This window comes from Mirounga angustirostris, unplaced genomic scaffold, assembly GCF_029215605.1.
Source record: "Mirounga angustirostris isolate CCGP_5_RB_7025 unplaced genomic scaffold, mMirAng1.0.hap1 SCAF_2, whole genome shotgun sequence".
In the NCBI taxonomy this organism is placed as follows: domain Eukaryota; kingdom Metazoa; phylum Chordata; class Mammalia; order Carnivora; family Phocidae; genus Mirounga; species Mirounga angustirostris.
Genome location: NW_026991710.1, coordinates 22,169,496 through 22,180,864, shown reverse-complemented (window position 1 = coordinate 22,180,864; position 11,369 = coordinate 22,169,496). Strand labels below are relative to the sequence as shown.

Sequence of the window (11,369 nt, the reverse complement as noted above, 5' to 3'; positions counted from 1 at the left end):
AGCGGTAGAATGAAAGCCAAAAATGAATACAAGTATTAGTCACACTTATTTTTACCAAACTACCTCTCTTTCTACCAAACCACACTGGCCTTCTGAGCTGGATTATTCCTTGAGGGCAAGGACCATGATTGATACTTGTTTGAATGACTCTCAGACCCTAGTCCAATGCCAGCCACACAGGAAGGGTCAAGAAATTCTTATTAGTGGGCAGAAAATGTGATAGGGTTTCCAAAATCATACAATTAAAAGCCTTATTTTACAAATAGTAAAATATTTTCAGAACAATGAAAGGTAATCGCTAAAGTCACATGCATAACCAACTGGTGCCTGAGGCAGGACTGGAACACAGGAATTAAATCCATGAAAATCCATGCTTTTCATGTTCTAAGAATCTGGCCCTATAAACCCAGCCAACTGAATCCTCAGAATGATGAGGATGAAGGAGATGCAGAGTTCCACAATTCCAGGCACTTGAGCTAATATTCCCTGTCAGAGAAGCAGAGTGGAAATTCAAATTAATAGCCATTTATTGAGCACCCTCTATACAAAAGGTATACTGAGTACAAAACTCAGTGTTAGGCATTTGGAATAAAATACAGCTAAATGTGTTGATTCACAAAAATGATAACCTGCTTGCCATACATAGATCACTTACTTAATGGATATATATGCTTAATAAATAGTAAAATATAAACAGATACATTTTAATTGATTTCTATGAAAAAAAATTTGTAGTTCCTCAGGAGACAAATTATTTTTATTTGTTCACTCATTTATTCATTTACTCAAAAAATATATATTGGGCATCAAATATTTCCCAGGCACTGTCCCAGGCAATGATAATACTAAAGTGAATAATTCCAGGTCCTTATGCTCTGTGACATTACAGATAAATAGCAAGAGACATACATATACATGCAGTTAGGACAATAGAATGGAAAAGATACTCTATGGGGGACCATTAGCATGAAGCTCTAGTCAAAGACAAGCGAGAAGTCAGTTCCTACAGCATTTTATGTTGGAATACACTCACTGAACAGTTGAAGGTGAGATATGTTCCAGATGGAAAGAAAAATGTAAGTCAAGGCACTGAGACTTGGCATAACATACATGAAAGTAGTGGGAAAATAAAGAGGTGGAGTGGGGAGAGTCATGGGAATGGATAAGACAAAAAAACAGGTAAGAATCTTTAGGCAAATGACAAAGATTTTGAACTTTATCCTGTGAATAGTGGAAGCCATTGAAAGTTATTTAGCAAAGAAAAGACTTGGTCAAATTTGAGGTGAATGGGGGAGATGTGACAAAGTAAAGACTTCTTGATGATGCCTGAAGTTGTTGATTAGTCATAGACTTTGATATATGCAGCAAAGATTTGATATGAGAGCAAGAAGAGAGTATAGTGTACAGAATCTGATAGCAAATTCGATTTTGGACTTTGTGGTAAGCAGAAAAATGACTCTGAAAAGATGTCCATGCCTTTATCTCTATAACCTGTGAATACATTACTTTACATGACAAGACGGACTTTGCAGATGTTAATAAGGTTATGGACCTTAAAATGAGGAGAGTATACTGGATCATCCAGGTGGGTCCAATCTAATTGCATGAGTCCTTAAAAAACATAAAAACTTTCTGAGGCACCTGGGTGACGGTTAAGCATCCAACTCTTGATTTTGGCTAAGGTCATGATCTCAGGGTCCTGATATCAAGCCCCAGGTCAGGCTCCATGCTCAGAGAGATTCTCTCGCTCTCCCTCCCCCTCTCCCTCTACCCCTCCCCATGCTCATGCTCTCCTCTCTCTCAAATAAATAAGTCTTTAAAAAAAACATAGAAATTTCCAAACTTCCTACCTATGGTCACAGAGAGATGAAATAGAAGGAGAGGAGATTCAGAGTATGAGAGGGATTCAACCCTCCATTTCTGGCTTTGAAAATAGAGGAAGGAGGCCATGAGCCATGCAATATGGGAAGCTTCTAGAAGCTGGGAATGTGCCTCAGTGGCTGGCCAGCAAGTAAGAAGAATTTCAGTCGTACGACCACAAGAAATTAAATTCTGTCAAAAAATGAACAAGCAAGGAATCAGATCCTCTTCTAGAGCCTTCAGAAAGAAACAGTCCTGCTGGCACTTCGATTTTGACCTGGTGAGACCTATGTCAAACTTCTAACCTTAAGAACTACAAAATAATAAATGTATGTTATTGAAACCACTACATTTGTGGTAACTTATTATGGCAACAAAAGAAAACTAATACAGATTTGAAGACAAAAAGAGGAATCTAGAGAATGACTATGTGGGAAGAGGGAGGCAAAGGAAGAGGGTCTTCCAGAGAGACTGAAAACAATCAGAGAGGTAAGAGCAATCAGAAGTCATAGAACCAAGGAAGAAAAGAACTCCTAAAAGGGATGATCCAAATTGATGATGGCAAGAAGTCAAGTAAAATTGGACTGGCAGCCTTTGTGAATAGCAGTCTTCAAATCTGTGAGCAGAATCTCTTTTTTTTTTTAATTCTAAAGATTTTATTTTTTTATTTATTTATTTGAGAGAGAGAGAGCACATGAGAGGGGGGAGGGTCAGAGGGAGAAGCAGACTCCCTGCTGAGCAGGGAGCCCGATGCGGGACTCGATCCTGGGACTCCAGGATCATGACCTGAGCCAAAGGCAGTCGCTCAACCAAATGAGCCACCCAGGCGCCCTAGCCTAGGTCTCTTATCCCCTCTCTGGCTTTCTTCATGCCGTTGTCTTATCTGAAATGTACCTACCACTGCCTCCTCCCTCCTCATTTACAGCCCAGCTCAAATGCAGCCTCCTCCAGGAAGCCCTCCTGGAGCATGTCACTTCTTTTTCCTGCGTCCTAGGTCTCTTTCCTAGCATTTAATTTGTTTTGGTTTGGGATGCCTGGGTGGCTCTGTTGGTGAAGTGTCTGCCTTCAGCTCAGGTCATGGTCCCAGGGTCCTGGGATCGAGTCCCACATCAGGCTCCCTGCTCAGTGGGGAGCCTACTTCTCCATCTGCCTGCAGCTCCCCCTGCTTGTGCTCTCTCTCAGATAAATTAAAAAAAAAATCTTTAATTTGCTTTGGTTTTAACATTATTTTTTAGTTATATAATTGACATATGAATCTTCTTTAAGAAATTTTTTTTTATTTTTTTATTTTTATTTTTTTTATTTATTTTTTATTTTTTAAAGATTTTATTTATTTATTTGAGACAGAGAGAATGAGAGAGAGAGAGCATGAGAGGGGGAGGATCAGAGGGAGAAGCAGACTCCCCGCCGAGCAGGGAGCCCGATGCGGGACTCGATCCCGGGACTCCAGGATCATGACCTGAGCCGAAGGCAGTCGCTTAACCAACTGAGCCACCCAGGCACCCCTGTGAGCAGAATCTTTAAAGGATTAAATCAGAAGGTGAAAACAACTCTGGCCTTCAACTCCTGAGCCTGTACCTGGTGTGCTGCCATCCTATAAATGAGTCAGTCATTTGCAAAGGAGGATTTGACCCTAATATAAATCAAGAAAGGAAATTCCATAGAACAAGTAAAGACATCAAATATGGTTTCTGTCTTCCTTCTGACCATTCATGAATGTGTGCTCTACTAGGTTAAACTTGTTATTTTAAAAGCCTTTAAAATTCTATCTGCGGGCGCCTGGGTGGCTCAGTTGGTTAAGCGACTGCCTTCGGCTCAGGTCATGATCCTGGAGTCCCGGGATCGAGTCCCGCATCGGGCTCCCTGCTCGGCAGGGAGTCTGCTTTGCCCTCTGACCCTATCCCCTTTCATGTGTTCTCCCTCATTCTCTCTGTCTCAAATAAATAAATAAAATCTTTAAAAAATAAAATAAAATAAAATAAAATACTATCTGCAAGGCTAAAAAGTGTGATTTTCTTTATGTCTGGGATTCTCGTGGCAGTAAGTGTGACTGCCAAAGAGTTCAAAAGCTCTAGTTGATCATTCCACTTTTCCTGAATGCACACAAATTTTTGAATTACCAGTCACCTTTTTAATTAAATGCAGCTGTTCTGAACTTATATTCTTCACAAATATACTTGTGGGGACCCGTTTTACTCATCTCTGTAGCTGCAGAACCTAATCAATAGTGGCAACGTAGTAGGTCAGGAAGATTTCTTTCCTCACTGCATTGGTGAATAAATGAGGTTTGTAATAAGTTGGTGAAGTCATCATATCCAAAACACAATTTACCACATGACTTTCAAAGACTTCATTACCATGTATAATATTCATAATATCTGAACTTAATTCTATTAAAACTTGTACCAGAAAGAAGAAAACCCACCTTACATTAGCGTAGAGATAATATTCAAAGTACTACATGCTCCTGTATATTTCACAGAGCTTTGTTCCAGAAAAGAATTGTTCTCAGACCATACCTTATCCTGACAAGGCTGGTTTGGCACACGATTATGATGTATGTCCTTGACTGTATTCAAGTTCACAGAACACAGTACATATTTTCTTTTCTGAAATAGCAGAGCATTGCCTTGCCCCAAGCATCCCTGGGAATACTTGGGTGTTATTTGAAAATCACTTTCAGATTATCTAGGCAGCTTTTTGCAATATTTCCCCACGTAGGTCAATTTTCTCCTTTGTCCACATCATCCTTAGCTGGCTTCTTTCTTTATAGCTTGTCCCAGCTATAATCTCCAGGGCTCTCCCACAGCCCACTGCAACAGAAACCTACTCTCATCAGTTGAGTTTCATGGAGTTTCCAGACTGCTGGGAGAGTTAGAGACATTTAATCTTACCAAGAGAAAGAGAAAACTGAGTCTAAGGAAGTGAGGTGAGTTGTTCAGGAGGTAAGGCTGGTTAGTGGCAGAGTCAGACTCCAATCCTTATCTTCTGACTTGGAGGTAAGTGCTCTTTCAACAACATAAAAAGATGTCCACATTTCTTATAGGATCCAGCCATTAGGCACTTGACACCTTTGGGAATGGTTCTTTGGGCTCTTTCTCAGAGTGTTAGGCTAAAATGTGCAGATTATTAAATCAATCATATCAGCCCCTGGAAATGAATCCATGATTTCTCTAATTTTGGAGTTGCGACATTTTTTAAATTTATAAAGTAATTATCTCCCTACCCAACTCATTTCTTTCTACCCATACTAAAAGCATATTACCAAACTTTATTTACCCGTTTGTTATTTATTACATTTATATATTAATTATTATATTTACTTGTTCAGTTATTTATATATCATATCACTTTTTTATACATGTCATTTAATTTTTGTCAATTTATTCCTACTAACCAAATGTAGAGATGAAAACGGATATGCTTGTTTGTTTGTTTGTTTGCTTAGAGCAGGAGGAGCATGTCACCAAGGAGATTCAGTTTCATTCCCTTTATGTGTTATGTTTTTTAGTAGTGATTGAGACAAGTTTAAGGAACTATATAAATAGAGAAAGGGAAGGATAATTTTAAAATAAAAAAGTTTGAACAGGAATTTTACCCCTCTCAAAAACACAATTATTTTATTTCTTCAATGCAAGTGATTTAGAAATAGTTTGATAGTTTTCAGGTAAATCCGATTACTTCTTTGTAATGATAAGAGTTTCCTTGGAGACTGCAAAATTCAGGCTGGGAAACAGACTTTTTAACTGATATAAAGCCACTTTCTTCTTCAAACATGGCATCCCATGCCCTCCTTGTAATAGATAACTACTTAAATATAAGAAAGATTAGATAGATGATAGACAGAAAGATAGAGGGAGAGAGAGAGAGAGATGATAGATGATAGGTAGATAGAAAAATAATATAGATATAATTGTTTCAGAGATTTCTTAATCACGTCTTTAAAAGCCCTAATACCAATACAGTCACATGGAGAGCTAATGCTTAAACATACACATTTTTGGAGGGCACAATTAAGTGCATAGTTTGTCTCCAGAGCATCACAGTGTTTCTTGATTCCTGCAAGACCTTGACCATTTCATTATTTTTAAAAATGGTTTATATGATTATGACAAGGGGAAGAAGCAGAAGCACAGATCTTTTAAACTCATATCTTGTTCTTTGTCTAAAGGAATTAGTCATCCTTGCTCCTTTGCAACTTAAGGGTAGGGCCCTAATCCTATAGGGCCCTTATAAGAAGAGGAAAAGCCACCAGAGCTCTGGCTGTCTCTCTCCAAGATGAGCCCACAGCAAGAAGACAGCCATTTCAAGCCAAGAGAAGACACCTCAGAATGCAACATACTTCGTGGGCACTTTATTTTATTTTATTTTATTTTATTTTAAAGATTTTATTTATTTATTTATTTGAGAGAGAGAGAGAAACAGCATGAGAGGGGGGAGGGTCAGAGGGAGAAGCAGACTCCCCGCCGAGCAGGGAGCCCGATGCGGGACTCGATCCCGGGACTCCAGGATCATGACCTGAGCCGAAGGCAGTCGCTTAACCAACTGAGCCACCCAGGCGCCCTAGATAACTTTTAGTGCTGTTACATATTAGTTAAAATATATAACCCAGGGCCATTTTTTTCTTAGATTAATTCAGAAACACCTACAGAGTTCTGTCAGAGCCCAAATAGTGTCTCAAAGGAAAATTATTGCAAAACTTCCACAGTCAATGCCAAGGTTAATCCAAAGACAAAAGTGTGTGCTGGGTAAGGGGAGAGGCACATAATGACAAGAAACCGAGCTGTACAGATACACAAAAGAAAAAGATACCTCAAAAAATTCCACTGATTACTTGTTTCTTCTCTTTTTCATAGAACAATTTTGGAAAACACTGAGGAATGTAAAGTTAACTGGAAGCCCCCTTCCTGACAGATATCTTCTCTAAATCTCTTAAAATCAGTTAAAGCAGTGATTTGATCACTAATAAAGCAAGGTCACATTTTATTTGTTTTCTGCAGAGTGTGGAGTTTGTCAGAAAATTGAGAATGGGCAGGCTGAGTGATAGCTGCAAATTAACTCTTGAAAAGTCATGCAAAATAAACTAAATGAAGACTGGTAGATTCCTCCATGCAGACTCTTCGGGAAATAAATATGTTAGGATTGCTTTTCTCAAACTGTGCTCTTCAGAGTCCTCAGGTTTCTTAAAGACATCTCAGGGAACTCCAGGAGATAGAAGGAGACCCTACTGATGCCTCCTGTTCCCCTCTTCTTTCTGTTTCTTTGAAATGTTTTAAAACCAGTTGTGATAGGCAGTTTAATGCCTCCCCAAAGAAGTCCACCTCTTAATCCCCCAATCCTGTGAATATGTTACCTTGCGTGACAAAAGGGACTTTGCTGCTGTGATTAACTTAAGGATTTTAAGACAGGAGTTTCTCTTGGGTAATATAATCACAAAGGTCCTTCTAAGGGAAGAAGAAAGCAGGAATGTCAGAGTCAAAGAAAGAGATGTGATGGTGAAGCAGAGGACCAAGTGATGGAAGGCAGCATGAGCTAAGGAATGTGGATGCCTCTAGAAGCTGGAAAAGCCAAGAAACAGAAGAAATGGAGCCCTAATGACACCTTGATTTTAGTCCAATGAAACCCATTTCAAATTTTTGACCTTCACTTTGGACTTCTGACCCTCACCGCTGTAAGACAATAAATACGTGTTGTTTGAAGTCACTAAGTTTGTGGTAATTTATTACAGCAGCCTTTGGAAATTAATACACTGTTGGACTAATACAAGAATTTCTTCAACTTCAGTATTAATAATCTTTATCTGGGATGTTTGTCAAATACTAATTTCTAAACTCCACTCCCCCAAAATTCTGATGCAGTCTGCTGGTAAGCCTAAGAACCTGCATTTTTAACGCATACATCCCCCACCCCCATGATTCAGATTTCCAGGTTACAACACTAAATGAAATCAGATTCACCATAAACAGTGTCATAAGATAGAGAAAACCATGATGCAAGCAAGAATAATGTTGCCACAAATCCCTCCTTGGCACTTTCAGGAAGCATTCCCAAGGAAGATGCAGCCAAGACAACTCTGCATCACCTTACACAGCAAACTTCTAGTGTAAGCTTCTATCCTTACACAGCAAACTTCTAGTGTAAGCTTCTATCCTATCATTGTGTCAATGCATTTCAATAGAACTTATTTGCTTCACCTAAGAAATATGAACTGTAAGGAAGTGTAGTAAAAAGAGTACAGGTCTTGTGATCAAAAGACCTAGCGAAAACACTCTTGTCCATCCCCGTCTGGATGTAAAGCACTGGGCAAGAAACTTCTCCTTTCTGGACCTCAGTTTTCCCATATATAAAATGGGAATTTTAGCTTTGCACAGTGGCAGTATCATAGCCAATGAGGTTTATCCGAGGTGCGATTATTGCTAATTGAAAATGGGAATTTTAACATCTTTCATGCAAAAAGGTGGTTTTATTAAAGCACAGGGAGAGGACCCGTGGGCAGAAAGAGCTACACTGGAGTCATGAGGAGTGGCTGATTGTATACTTTCAAGTTGGAAGGGGGTTAGGGATAGCATAAGTCTCTAAGGAATTTTGGAAGCAAGGTTTCTAGGACCTTGAGGGGCTAGCTCCACTCTGAGTTATTCAGACCAGACCTGGAACATTCAGCTTACTTCATGGCCTCGGCAAGGGGGTTGCCATCACATCTCATAAAGGGCACTGTAATGTATGGTTAAGAACCCGCACTCCGGAATCAGTAAAGACATTAGCTCAAATTCTGGCTCTGCCAACTACTAGATACGCAGCCTTGGGAAAGATACTCAACTTCTATTTACCACTGGTTTCTTTGTCTGTAGAATGAGGATGACAATACCTAACTCAGATCATTGTGGATATTAAAGGTAATATTTGTAAGATACCTGCCACCTATTAGAAGTTTAATATGATAGCTTTTATTTTCATTCTTCTTAGCAGTGAACTATGGCATGTGTAGAGCTGAGGGATCCAGAACATCTAGGTTCAAAATCACATCCTATAAGGACTTGTATTGTCAGAAATATTTCACATGGAGGAGCATACAGTTGATCTCAAATATATGGGGCGGGGGGAAGGATTGCGTGTATTTTGTCTATCCACTGAGAATAGGGCAAAAGAAATTCCTCGATAGAGGAATTTCTTCTCAGCATAACAAATAATTTTCTGACCACTAATGCTGTGTAGAAATGGGCTGGATTCCCTTGAGAGGTAGTGAGTGCCCCATGGCTAAAGGAACTCAAGAGGATCCTGGCTAGCCCTTTGGTAGGAATGTAATATAAAAGATTCAAGCATGGGATGAACTACTGGATTTTTATGACATTTAAAATACCTTCTAAGATTGAAATTCTATGGTTCTGTGATCATTACCAGCCCAAAAGAGGAAGCAGGAGGAAAATTTTAAAAGGTGAGAGAAAAGCCAATCAATTTGGCAATCTGTGAGCAATTCTTGAGAGAGATAGATGGGCTAAAAATGTTGACGGCATTAGTAAAACTAAGCATTGGGGGTTGAAATATTCTGCATCTTCCCATTTACTATGGCTCTGAAACGTGCTTTTCTCAGCTACAGTCTTAAAGTGCCAAATTCATTAGGTAAAACCTGAGTGGATAGATTGTGTGACTCTTTAAAATGTAAACTCAATGGCAAAACCCATTATATGAAATTATCTTTACTTAATTAGCTAACGGCTTAAAGATAGTTAAAACAGGTAAACCGTCTTTTCTCCAGGGGAGAGATCATAAAAATGGATATGAAGAATGTTAACAAGTATCCAAGGATTTGTAAAATGTCAGGACCAGTAAACTATTGAGTTTTAAGGAAGTGTACATACAAATATTTTGAAGACTTAATAAAGGTTAGTGGATTGCTCTCCCACTAGATTGATCTCTCTCTCCATCCCTCAAAATGATTCAAGAACAGGGGGCGCCTGGGTGGTTCAGTCAGTTAAGCGTCTGCTTTAGGCTCAGGTCATGATCCCAGGGTCCTGGGCTGGAGCCCAGCATCGATCCCTGCTCAGTGGGGAGCCTGCTTCTCTCTCTCCCTCTGCCTGCCGCTCTGCCTATTTGTGCTCTCTCTCTCTCTGTCAAAAAAAAAAAAAAAGATTCAAGAACATCTCATCGAAACAAGAGATTAGCAGTCTTATCATTGAGAAGAAATTATTGTAGGCACTTCGGGGAAAACATTATTTATGAGGAAAATTCAACAGAAACATTTAAAACAAACATGATAATACACACATGAACACGTACCTACTCACACACACACCAAACAGACTAATATCCTGCTATAAGACTACCAAGTTAGGTGTTGGTCTTATTCCATGACATCAATGCTAGGATGAATTTTCACTGTGTAATTCAAGTACCTTTTTAAAAAAATAGCATTCTACAGCTTGCAAAAGGCTTTCCTGATGATCTCACTCTATCCTCACTGCCTGTTGAACCAGGCAGGGCAAAATTTAAGGACTGTCTGTATTCTCCACAGCACAGCATCTGTGACTAACACACATACAAAAAACAACGTGCACCACTGAGAAAACATTCAAAGTCTAATCATCCAAAGATGCTGACAATTGTTTTTGTTTCAGACAATGATTATATCAAAGTGCTAGCCACACTTAGGATATTCATTATAAGGCATGAGATAGGTCATGAACCCCAAACAGCTAGCAAGACACATTCAAGGGCTTTTCTGTCACTCAAGAATGTTTATATACTTTTCAAGAGAGAATTAGATCCTTTACAGGTTCTATTTAAGCAAATGAGAATGGCTCCAGTGTGAAGCTTTGGTGATAAGTCGTACATTTAGTTTCTAAAAGCCTTTAAAAAGAACGTGTATGTAATCGATGCGGAATAAAATCTATCCATTATCCCCTGGTGCTATCAGCCAATAAATAGCAGCGAATAAAAGGACCTGAGCAAAGCCTTCTGGCCAGGGAAGAGTTGAGCTGGGCCCCAAATCATCTGAATTCTATTTAGGAGATTAGATTGAAACCAATTTAATCCTTAAACAGAGGAACTAACATCAGACCTTAACAGGGATAACAAGATTCGGTGATAAATGGCATCAGAGGTGACCAATAAGCCTAAGAGAACTGGAAAAGTCTAAGAGTCATTCAATTTGCTGCTTTCCAAGTAAATCACTAATGGTCACATGCTGGCTCTGTTGGAGAGGTGTTTGGTTTGACTCATGACTGAACCTGTGAAGCTCAGTAGCATAATTAATGGAACCGGGGAAGGATCTAGCCTGCCCACACCTCTAGACCAATCGGCCACTGCATGCTCATGGAATGAGCTGACATCTAAATGTTTTCCTCCAAGACACTTTCCCTATCAAACTAGAATTTTGTGTGGCATAGTGTTAAACCTTTATTACTACTACTAATATTGAAGACTTATTGAGCACATATCAGGTGTAGGAATCAAAGCTCAATAGATCATGAAAAGGAAAGAATTTCAGATTTACACAGGTGTCTTGGGTTACA

General features: G+C 39.2%; 1 pseudogene; it reads left to right on the top strand.

Annotated features, from left to right (window-relative positions):
* Nucleotides 1-8,219: 8,219 nt before the first annotated feature.
* Nucleotides 8,220-8,289, top strand: LOC123849051 (U4 spliceosomal RNA; annotated as a pseudogene).
* The last annotated feature ends 3,080 nt before the right edge of the window (nt 8,290-11,369 follow it).